This window comes from Branchiostoma floridae, chromosome 2 (assembly GCF_000003815.2).
Source record: "Branchiostoma floridae strain S238N-H82 chromosome 2, Bfl_VNyyK, whole genome shotgun sequence".
NCBI lineage: Eukaryota > Metazoa > Chordata > Leptocardii > Amphioxiformes > Branchiostomatidae > Branchiostoma > Branchiostoma floridae.
This window is the reverse complement of record NC_049980.1, coordinates 11,524,251-11,533,712: the sequence shown is the minus strand read 5'-3', so window position 1 is coordinate 11,533,712 and position 9,462 is coordinate 11,524,251. Positions and strand designations below refer to the sequence as shown.

General features: G+C 41.7%; 1 long non-coding RNA gene across 2 annotated transcripts; it reads right to left on the bottom strand.

Moving 5' to 3' along the window:
• Window positions 1–1,480: 1,480 nt before the first annotated feature.
• Window positions 1,481–7,381, bottom strand: LOC118404363. 2 transcript variants are annotated; one of them, XR_004829772.1, is made up of 7 exons: window positions 7,282–7,381; window positions 6,510–6,589; window positions 5,757–5,924; window positions 4,620–5,646; window positions 2,487–2,581; window positions 1,782–1,934; window positions 1,481–1,640 (listed from the first exon to the last, which is right to left on the bottom strand). It is a non-coding gene; the product is annotated as an uncharacterized LOC118404363 (long non-coding RNA). The 2 variants fall into 2 exon arrangements; XR_004829771.1 differs by having other exon boundaries at window positions 4,620–5,634.
• Between the last annotated feature and the right edge of the window lie 2,081 nt (window positions 7,382–9,462).

Here is a 9,462-nt window from a genome sequence, read left to right as displayed (position 1 = left end):
TCCAACATAGCGTACCGTTATATAACGTTACAGCGTCTACATATAGTCGCACACTTTATTGCTATTTGCCCGGCCCAGACAATGAACGAATCAAACCATTATCTTAGTACATGTTTAGAATAAAGTTTTTATGGTTCGAAGTGAGAATAAGTTGTTTTCTGTCTTTTAAGGGTAAAGGGGAAAAGAAGCATACATTTGATTCCCTTTCAAGTGGGAAGTGTTGTTGTCGAACGTTTACAATGGGCCACCATTTTCTTTCGTTTTGGTATCTCGTATCCTATTAAACTATGGTCGTGATTTTTGGATGGCTGGTGGTAGATAGCTCTTGGGACAGAGAGTAAGTGTTGTAGAGTTAGTCCCTTAGCACCTTTTTTAAACTACAGGGTCGTCTTTTCGGACTTTGAAAGAAAAGAACAGCTCAAGAAAGGGTTCACAGATCGTCATGATTTTTAATGATAGACACAGTGAAAGAAGAAAGTTCAGTTGCTTAATTGCATATAACCCACATAAATATTCCACACCTTTAATTAATATATACCCATGCACTGCGGTGTGAAAGCATCAGATATTGTGTGCACAGAGACAGCTATAGTTTAACTATTATGAATAGAACAACATAGACGAGAAATGCTCCTAGAGAAGTACGAGAAATGCTCCTAGCGAGGCACATTTAAACTGCAATGTATACAGAACGAAACGTACGATAGCATTTATCTTCGACGTCATAGATATGTAGCAGAGATAAGCTAAGGGTGTCATTTAATAGATAATTTCAAAATCCACGTAATACATTAGTCTAGAGAGCGATGTACATTTAAACTTCACTTTACACTTTTTACACTTTTTGATTCTGTTTGACTATCACTTATACAGAATGAAAAGTATGATAGCAAATATCTTGGACTTCCTTTAAATGCAGCAGGGTCCCTCAATGTGTCATTTAAAAGTAAACTTCAAAATTCACGTAATACATTAGTCTAGGCTGTACTGATGTATGATGTATGAGATCAAGCAGGCTGTTTTTTTTCATTCGTCACGTACTGTCTTGAGATGCGAAGACATTCCACAGATTTGTCCGTCTGAAAGAGAATAATCATCCAAATCATAGTCAATCCAGAAAACATTTTCTATGTCCACACACTGCCATACACGTTCTTGTCAAAGATAAAGCATTGCAGCTATGTTGACATTTTCCGTGATATCCTACATTTGAATTAGTCCTACCTACTGCCCCTCCTCTAGATCTTCCTTCAGAACCTCCAGCTCTTCTTCTAGCTCCTGTAGCTCCTCCATCACAAGACCTTCAACGTTCTCCTCTTCCCTCTCCATTTCTCGTCCGTTCTCCTCTTCCATTTTCATCTCTCTTCCTTTCTCCATCTCAATCCCTCTTCCGTTCTCCTCCTCTTTCTCAATCCCTCTTCCGTTCTCCTCCTCCTTCTCAATCCCTCTTCCGTTCTCCTCCCCCTTCTCAATCCCTCTTCCGTTCTCCTCCTCCTTCTCAATCCCTCTTCCGTTCTCCTCCTCCCTCTCAATCCCTCTTCCGTTCACCTCCTCCATCTCCAGACCTTCCCCATTCTCCCCAATCCCGGCATTTTTGTAATAAAACTGTAGCCCAGGCTCTTCTTTCTTTTGGAATGACCCTAAGAAAATACCAACTTTAGTTTTGAAATAGCGCTTCATTGTAATGTGGTTCGAAGTAGAACTGAGAAAAGCAAATAACACATAGCAATTTTTGTATCTCTTTTTATATATCATTCATCCATCGGGATCTTATGATGTACCTGGATCATCTTGAGGTTCAACTTCAGCTTCTTCCTTCAGTCTTTCGGCCAGACTCTCCAACTCCCCCATCGCGAGTTTCCAGGTTGCTTCCTCCTCGACCTTCTTAACGTCTTCTTTAGATTTCTCAAGGACCCCTATTCTCTTCCCCAAACCTTGGTTAACAGGACAGCACTTTTAGAATGACTATCAATCCCTTAAAGACAAGGAATTACAGCACAGGACGATGTTTCAGTTGCTACACACACACACACACACACACACACACACACACACACACATACACACACGCACACACACGCACACACACACACACACATACACACACACACACACACACACACACACACACATACACACAAATGCACACACACACACACACACAAATGCACACACATGCACGCACACACACACACAAACTCACACACACACACACACACACACACACAAATGCGCACACATGCACGCACACACACACACACACAAACTCACACACACACACACACACACACACACACACACACATACACACACATGTATGTACATGCATTCATATGGATTCACACACACACACAAGCAAACACTGCAACAATAAAAATATATGTCAACAGCCAGCACCCAGGTTGTTGATTCGTATTCTTCGCCAGATCAGTGTAAAATAATACGGCACTGAGAAACTGAGACATCCATCTAGTTCAAGTACTTACGTCGTCGCCGTCGACTGGACCAAAATAAGCCATGTCCAACTTCAGCCAGCAGGGCGACAGCAAGGACCACCACTAAAGTTGTAAGCTTCTTCATTCTGAAATACAGTGGGCACTACGTACTACGCGATATTGTTTTGGGGCGTAAAAATCACAAAGCTAGTTGACGTGTAATACATTTAACTGACCTGGTGAATTGCGAAAACGTTCTTTCATTTGAGAAAACATGCATTCAATAAATTTAAAGCGTGTCGTTCGCGTTTGGCTCAGACATGCTTAACATCCATTGGCATAATACCGGCATAAATACTTATACCGTCAAATGACATAAACGATATTGTTTCTGTGATCCACTAGCGCAGCAACAGTAATTTCCGAGGTATGCACACTTCAGACATCCACGTATTTCACACATTTTCAAAAAGGCTTCGATAACAGTGCATTAGAAGACAACAAGGCCAAAAGTTTTCAGGTCATTTTCGGGGCAGGCGAGCTCGTCGTGGGACGAACACACTGTCACGTTCATCGCAAGTTTTGTAGATAATAATCACACGTGTTCACGGCACAAGACGAGCATAATTCAACAGCAATCTTCAATTTCTTTTAGTGACCAACAACTCGTGTAAAAGTGTGAAGAACTGTTGCATTATCGCCCGGATCTACGGCTGAATGGGTCAAATTGAACGTACGCCGCCCTTTTCCCGCCATTTTTAATGCTACGCCAGCAGTAAAGTTTTACGTCATAGCGGTTGTGACGGACCAAAATTAAATGAAAATTCTTGATAGTATACGCCCATTTACTCATGACTTTTTGTATGCTCACGCAGGTTTTTGTTGTGTGCAATTACTAACAGGAAAGGAAGGAACAACAGAGGATGTATAAAGGTACATAGCGGCCGTGTTTCGTTCTGCCGGTATATTGCACCCCCTTCCAACCACGCGCCCGTTCTCCGTGCAATTCCGCGGTGTGTTCCAATTACGATATTATGTTTTTAGCAGGACAAGAGAGACAAAAAAAGATACACGGAAGAAGTGGCAAAGGTAAGCTGTGACAGCAACATGTAACTGGAGAAAATGATGCGTTGATCATTTGCCAAATTAGTATTGCTTGAGAAATTGCAGTAAACCTGCCGGTATTGTGCCAATGGATGTTATATCATTAGTGCGGAAATGCGGATAGGTCAGATTCTTGGTCTCAATTATGCCGCTTTATTCCGTCTTAGAAATAAACAAACAGGATATACGGCGTAACATTTCCTAACTTCGTAACGTCACCTTTACCAAGATAGCTCCGCCTATCGACCTTTTTCAGCATGACAATGTACATGGATTCATCATCATCACACACGCACAAGCACACATGTACAAACATGCATGGGACAAATTTGCAAGGACAATTTCGACTACCTATTGTATCAAAATTTAGCCGTTCGTCAGGCTCACACTGTATTCGTACATGCTATGGAAGGTAACAGTGGGAGGGCACCATCCCAGATTTGCAAAGAACGATATAACACATATACAGCATGTGAAGGCTGACACATATGCCAAACGCACTACACCCCACATGGTACAGTATAATTTAACACGTTATCGTATTTTTTTTGGAAAATGAATGTTTATCCTTTTTATGTGTGACTATTTTGACATTTAGCCCAAAGTCATAATGGCTACGTTTATCCTTTACTAGACGATCTGGTCAAGTCCATTGCTATGTGTTTACTCACCTAATACATTAACGTTTGATTTGACCTAAAAACATTCTTTTACAACGTTCTTTTAGAAAAATTGATTCTGACTGCTTCTAAACATTCCAAAGGAGAGGTTAGTCCTAACTCCACCCTATTTTAAAGATCACCACGTAAATGTGCCCCCAAGGTACGGTGTTGGCTCGCCACATTATAACAAAAGCGACTGCTGAATAAACGTACACAGTGTTTAAGTGCCTATGTTGCCTTCTGTTTATTTTTCGGAAACAAGTGTGTAAAATTCCGCAACATTCATATTGATTGATATATCTGATAGAGTAAGTTTTGCAACCAATGGAAGTAACCGCAGTAACAACACCAAATTTCGCTACAAATTTGACAAGTGACAAGGCACTGCCATGACGATTCATACTGAGTTAAATCTTACCTTGTAGGTACAACTGAGGAAGAGTTGAGATTCGTATATATCTGATCTTGACCCAAAGTTAGAACTGTGGATCGGAACTGCTACACTGTATAGATCCTGGCCACCACAAAGACTTATATGGGTAAGGTTGTGTACTACTGTGATTATCACGCCTGGCCTTGCTGCAAGGCGATAATGATTTACCAAAGTGGTCGAACGACTTTTATCGGAGGGTCAATTCAACTTTTGCCTTATTAGGCTTGCTGATTACGTTTAAAGCCATTTGCCGATGCATTGATATAGCCGTGGTTTGTTAGTTGGTTTACTCAACCTGGTCAGCTGATTATCATCATCAATAGAGCTAATTGGCCTGTCTAACATGTCGGTTGCATAATGAATATTCACGATTATCAATATGGAAGTATTCATAAACTTCGACAGGTTATTAATAACTTATATATACTGCGTCGTGGTTGCTAGCACTACATCTTACAGTCATGGTATCATGCCAAACTCTTAACAGATCAATATCTTTAATTTCAGTCCATCAAAGATGACACGTGAAGCAAAAGAAATATTTAAATTGTATCAAGCAATATCTAAACTGTATCAAGCTCACAGAAATATTCCAAACTTCTAATTCATAACTTTGCGTAAATGCATAATGCATTGTGTGCTAGTATAAAGTAGCAGTGATACTCGTAACTAATTACATAGGTAAATAAAACTGTATATTATGTAGTCGAAATGTTCCAAGAGAGCCACATGTAAACCGTAGCCCATAACCTTTAGACAGATCATGTTTAGGTAACGCCAACTAGTACATAATGGACACTATGATAGCGATGCAAATACCGAATAGCATTTTATGGAGTAAAGTTGCCGTAAGTAGGCCTCGCAATCAGTACGCGTGTAATGCATTAGTGTAATCTACATTATGCGTATGTGCATACAAAAGATAGGCAGGCTGCTTTTTTTCCCGCCATCATCAGACCTCCACCGGTTTCCTGTTCATCAGACCTCCATCATTCATCATCTGCAAAGGCAACTTTAATTTTGACATGGAAATTCATTGAAATATGACTCAAATTGAAACTGTGAATTGCGAAGAATTAACTTTCACTGTTACATTCATTCACCAGTATTCAATGTATGTACCTGCATCATCATGAAGTTTAGCTTCAGCTTCTTCCTTCAGTCTCTCGGCCAGACTCTCCAACTCCTCCATCGCCAGTTCCCAGGTTGCCTCCTCCTCGACTTTCTTAACGTCTTCCTTTATTTCCTCGCCGAATTCCTCCAAGCCCTCCAGCCTCTTAAGACCCGCACCTTCGTGAAAAGCCGCACTTAGTCATACATCAGATATGTATAAAACAAACATGCGACATGCACACACTTTCACAGCCATACACATACTCACATATATACACGTACACATACACATACTCATACACACATACGCGTACACACATACACATACACATACGCATACTCATACACATACACACATACGCATACCTACCCATACACACATATACACACATACACACACACACACACACACACACACACATACACATACACATACACATACACTCACGCACACGCACACACACACATGCACATGCACATGCACATGCACATACACATACACATACACATATACATAAGCATATGGAATAACAAACATACACAATGCATACACTTTCTCACACATGCACATACATACACATACACATAGTTACACATAAACACATAAGCAAACACTCGAGCGCGTGCACACGCGTGCACACATAATGGTAAATGCCTCGTTGGAAAGACCAAGCCAGCACTCTGCTTGTTAATTCGGACAGCGCGCCAGAGCAGATTGTATTGACTGATACTAGGCTAAAGAAACTCTGGATTTGTACGTACGGCGCCGTCGCCATCCATGTCCAACTTGGGCCAGCAGTGCTACAGTCAGGACCATCACTAGAGCTGCAAACGTCTTCATGCTGAAATACATGCACACTTTGTATTTCTGTGATTCTATTTGAAGCAGAGAAATGCGACACGTCTGATTAACGTGTACCACAACAAACAGTACTATTAATTCTTTTGCAAAGTGAGGATATATGACTTTAATCTTAAAAGGTCATCAAAATTATGTCGCTCCCTTTCAGCCATCTTAAAAGAAACTTTGTAGCGTGGCATGGAATAACAAAGCAAAACTTCATTCTAATACCTACTAAATGCCAATTGCATACCATTTCATTTTCTTTAAAGATTAGGTCATGAAGAGTTTTAGAAAGCTAAAATTTGGATCAACTATTGTGTCAAAATGTTGTCTGGCACACACTACATACGGCCCCCATCCAAGTCAAGGACCTGGTGACGTAATGCCCCCGAGGTTCACTAGCCTGCCACACATTAACTGTCCTTGTGGATTATGCTGTGCCGTATACAGCACATTTACAGCATCATTTTTGTAAAATGTGTCTCTGAATGTTTCAAAACACAAGAAAGTCTGGGCTACCTCCACCCATCTCTCAAAAGACACCTGTACCATTGTAGCTGATTGCTACATATGGTGGTATGTCACGTATATGTAACTAATGGACAGTGGCTCTGAAATACACGACATTGGTGTGACAAATCATCATGGTCACTCCTAACCCTGCGGTTACAAAAAACAAACAAACCTTACCTTTATGTCGTAGTTTCAACAGAGGAAGTCTTGAGATTACTGTGATGTTGGCTCAAAGTTAGGACTGTGGCTGAGTACTGCTACGCTTCAGATATCCCTATCAGATATCCCTATCAAGTATGTAGTGTTGGGAAGAATACGTTTGTAGCTATTACTTGTGTCCTTGCTGCAGGGTGATTTTCATTCACCAAAGGTAGTCGAACGACTTTTGAAGAAAGGAGTTGTTGAAGCTTACGCTTAAGGACTTAAGGACTGTGTTTTCTTGTGTCGTTTATTTGGGCGTGTCATGTTACTAGGGTAGCGCACGCGCACACACACGAACGAACGCATGCACGCACACGCACACATGTCTCACATTCCTATCAACACGCCCCTTACACACACGCACACACACACACACACACACACACACACACACAACGGTGTCGCTTTGTTACCTTCGCCGAGGTTATATTTTCGGTTAAGGCCTCATGTTGTGTCCCTATATGTAGGTCAATAGCATATAACTCGAGAAGCTGTGTATGGATTTTACTGATATTTGGTATTTGAGTAGCGGTTGCGGAAAGGAAGGTCGTGTTTGAAAATGGTTGGCGTAGCCTTTTTCCGTCAGGACGGTATCGAGCTGAACGTGTGCGTCCGCTTTCTCGTAAACAGTGTAGTGAGGATAACTAGAGCCCTATACCCTTAATTCTGAATCACCCCTTATTAGAGCCCTTCCCCGTCATTGACTATTGAATCTTCCCTGTGACTGCCGCACACTGTTAGGGTGGTAGCGCGTCTCTGTGACGTCAAGCTGTCAACAAGCCACGTGGGCGCCGCTCTTCTAACCAATCGCTGTTTCCGTTTGGCATTATGTAAAATCTCTCTCTGATGGAAAGTTTCTCTTTATATACCCAAGAAACCCGGGTATCTTTGGTAGTAGGGAAAAGAGTATCTTTGGGGAAGCGACCTCCGCTTCCTTGAGGGGTGGCCGGTCGGCGGTCGGGTTCTCGGGCTTCCGACGGGTCTTTGAGCGGCGCGACGACATGACTTGTACCTCGAGCGACAAATTGTGGTGAGCACTTAGTGTTCTGTTGTGAGCCCTTGGCGGTTCTTAATGATGTGCGGCCAGACAATCCAAATTGAGGTTTTGGGGGGTCCCTGGGATAATTAGAAACTATTTACTATTGAGGTGTGCTTTGCATTGCATTGTAATGTGATTCTTGCATTGATGTGTACTGTGCATTCTCTTATGTGAGACTATTTGTAACCACCGTACAAGCGTCAGAATAAAAGGAATGTAAACTTGAACCCTCATGTTTGGGCCTTGGTTTATGGTGTGCGTGAGAGAAATATACAAGCCTGAATCCTATCACTAGATAGATTTGGTCCTTGATCTGAGTGTAGTATAGTTCTGCCCCAGTACAGGGGTTGGTTCTTAGAGTAGTGGTTCCCAGTAGCTAGGTCAAGACCAATCTATTATGCCACAAAGTATAACTCCAGGACCCTTGAATGGATCCTGATAATATTTGGCAGGTGGGTAGGGGTCAAGAAAACGAACGTCAAGTTTGATAATGGGCCCCCTAGCGGCTCCCTAAGGTACTGCAGCAAAACTTTTAATTTTGACATCTCGTGTTCTAGACATGCTGTGGTCATGATTTTTACGTGGTAGATAGCCCTTTGGCCAGAGAGTAAGTGCTGTGAGTTTGGATCCCCTTGCGGCATTTTTAGAACTGCAGACACCAATTTCCTTTCAAACTTTGGACGAGAATAACTCCAGAACGTGTTGACGGATCATCATGATTTTTGGTATGTAGATAGAATGAGTGATGACTTACATAATGTAATACTAATCATGCAAATCAACAGCTAATTTGCATAATTAATGAGGAAAGTTCATAAATCCATGCCAACAGCATATAACTCAAGAAGCTGTGTATGGATTTTCATGATATTTGGTATTTAAGTAGCGGTTGTAGAAAGGAAGGTCGAGTTCGAAAATGGTTGGCGTAACATTTTTCGCCAGGACGGTAGCGGGCCGGGTGTGTGCGTCCGATTGTTTGTGGAATGTATAACTCAAGAAGCCTTGAATGGATCCTGATGATATTTGGTAGGTGGGTAGGGGTCAGAAAAACAAAGGTCAAGTTCGATAATGGGCCCCCTAGTGCCTTCTTATGGTACTGCAGGAAAACTTCAATTTTT